Below are 2,912 nucleotides of genomic sequence, written 5' to 3'. Positions count from 1 at the left end.
CTGTTATGCTGAAAAAAATAAAAAATTAAAAAAAAAAAAAAAAAAAACCAGAGTCCAGGGCCTAATGGATTCCCAGGGAAATTTTACCAAACATTTAAAGAAGAAATAATACCTATTCTCCTGAAGCTGTTTCAACAAATAGAAATGGAAGGAAAACTTCCAAACTCGTTCTATGAGGTCAGTATTACCTTTATCCTAAAACCAGGCAAAGACCCCATCAAAAAGGAGAATTACAGAATCCTTGATGAATATGGATGCCAAATATCTCAACAAGATCCTAACCAATAGGATCCAACAGTACATTAAAAGGACTGTCCATCATGACCAGGTGGGATTTATTCTTGGAGTGCAAGTGGTTCAATATTTGCAAATCAATCAGTGTGATAGAACACATTAATAAAAGAGGAGACAAGAATCATATAATCCTTTCATTTGATGGAGAAAAAGCATTTGACAAAATACAGCATTCTTTCCTGATTAAAACTCTTCAGAGTGTAGGGATAGAAGGAACATTCCTCAATTTCATAAAAACCATCTGTGAAAAACCCATGGAAAATATCATTCTCAATGGGGAAAAGCTGAGAGCTTTTCCCTTAAGCTCAGGAACACAAGGATGCCTGCTCTTGCCACTGTTGTTCAACTTAGAGCTAGAATTCCTAGCCTCAGCAGTCAGACAACAAAAAAGAAATAAAAGGTATTCAAATTGGCAAAGAAGAAGTCACACTCTCTCTTTGCAGATGACATGATACTTTACGTACAGAACCCAAAAGACCCCACCCCCAAAATACTAGAACTCCTACAGCAATTCTTTAATGTGACAAGATACAAAACCAATGCACAGAAATCAGTTGCTTTTCTATACACTAACAGTGTAATTGTAGGAAGAGAAATTAGGGAACTGATTGCATTTATATTAGCACCAAAAATGATAAGATACCTAGGAATAAACCTAGCCAAAGAGGTAAAAGATCTGTACTCGAGGAACTACAGAACACTTATGAAAGTAATTGAAGAAGACACAAAAAGATAGACAAACATTCCATGCTCACAAATTGGAAGAATAAACATTGTTAAAATGTCTATGCTGCCTAAAGCCATCTGTACTGTCAATGCCATCTGATCAAAGTACCAATGGTATTTTTCAAAGAGCTAGAACAAACAATCCTAAAACTAGTATGGAACCAGAAAAACCCCAAATCGTCAAGGAAATGTTCAAAAAGAAAAACAAACCTGGGGCATCATGTTGCTTGATTTCAAGCTATATTACAAAGCTATGATCACCAAGACAGCATGATACTGGGACAAAAACAGACACATAGATCAATGGAACAGAATAGAGAGCCCAGATATGGACCCTCAACTCTACGGTCAACTAATCTTCAACAAATCAGGAAAAAATACCCAAAGGAAAAGAGAGTCTCTTCAATAAATGGTGCTGGGAAAATTAGACAACCATATACAAAAGAATGAAATTCGACCATTCTCTTACACCACACAAAAAGATAAACTCAAAATGGATGAAAGACCTCAATGTGAGACAGGAATCCAATAATATCCTAGAGGAGAGCATAGGCAGTAACCTCTTCAACATTGGCCATAGCAACTTTTTTCAAGACACGTCTCCAAAGACAAGGGAAACAAAAGCAAAAATGAACTTTTGGAACTTCATCAAGAGAAAAATCTTCTGCAAAGCAAAGGAAACAGTCAACAAAACTAAGAGACAACCCACGGAATGGGAGAAGATCTTTGCAAATGACATTACAGAAAAAGAGCTGGTATCTAATATCTATAAAGAACTTATCAAACTCAACACCCAAAAAACCAGATAAGTAAAAAAATGGGCAGAAAACATAACAGACACTTCTCCAAAGAAGACATACAAATGGCTAACAGATAACATGAAAAAAAAATGTTCATCATCATCAGCAATCAGGGAAATTCAAATTAAAACCACATTGAAATACCACCTTACACTAGTTCTAATGCCAGAAATTAACAAGGCAGGAAACAACAAATCCTCCACAGAGGATGTGGAGAAAGGAGAACCTTCTTACACTGTTGCAGGAAATGCAACTTGGTACAGCCACTTTGGAAAACAGTATGGAGGCTCCTCAAAAAGTTAAAAATAGAGCTACCCCATGACCCTGCAATTGCACTACTGGGTATTTATCCCAAAGATACAGATGTAGTGAAAAGAGGGGGTATGTGCACCCCAGTGTTCATAGCAGCAATGTCCACAATAGCCAAAGTGTGGAAGGAGCCAAGATGCCCTTCAACACACAAATGGATAAAGAAGACATGATTCATATATACAATGAAATATTACTCATCCATCAGAATGGATGAATACCCACCAGTTTCATTGACATGGATGGAGCTGGAGGGGATTATGCTAAGTGAAGTAAGTCAAGCAGAGAAAGACAATTATCGTATGGTTTCATTTATATGTGGAACGTAAGGAATAGCATGGACGACATTAGGAGAAGGAAGGGAAAATTAAAGGTGGGAAGTCAAGAGGGAGAGACAAACCATGAGAGACTATGGACTCTGGAAAACAAACTGAGGGTTTCAGAGGGGAGGAGGCTGTGGGGATGGGTTAGCCCAGTGATGGGTATTAAGGAGGGCATGTACTGCAATGAGCACTGGGTGTTTATACACAAATAATGTATCATGAAACACTACATCAAAAACTAGTGAAGTACTGTATGGTGATTAAAAGAACATTAATAAGAAAATTTAAAAAAAATCTCTGGAAGGGGAGGTGAACCATGAGAGACTATGGACTCTGAAAAACAATCTGAGGGGTTTGAAGTGGCAGGGGGTGGGAGGTTGGGGGAACCAGGTGGTGGGTATTAGAGAGGGCACGGATTGCATGGAGCACTGGGTGTGGTGCAAAAACAATGAATACTGTT

The sequence above is a fragment of the Lutra lutra genome, chromosome 10, assembly GCF_902655055.1.
Source record: "Lutra lutra chromosome 10, mLutLut1.2, whole genome shotgun sequence".
NCBI classification, from domain to species: domain Eukaryota; kingdom Metazoa; phylum Chordata; class Mammalia; order Carnivora; family Mustelidae; genus Lutra; species Lutra lutra.
Note: the sequence above shows the minus strand (reverse complement) of the source record.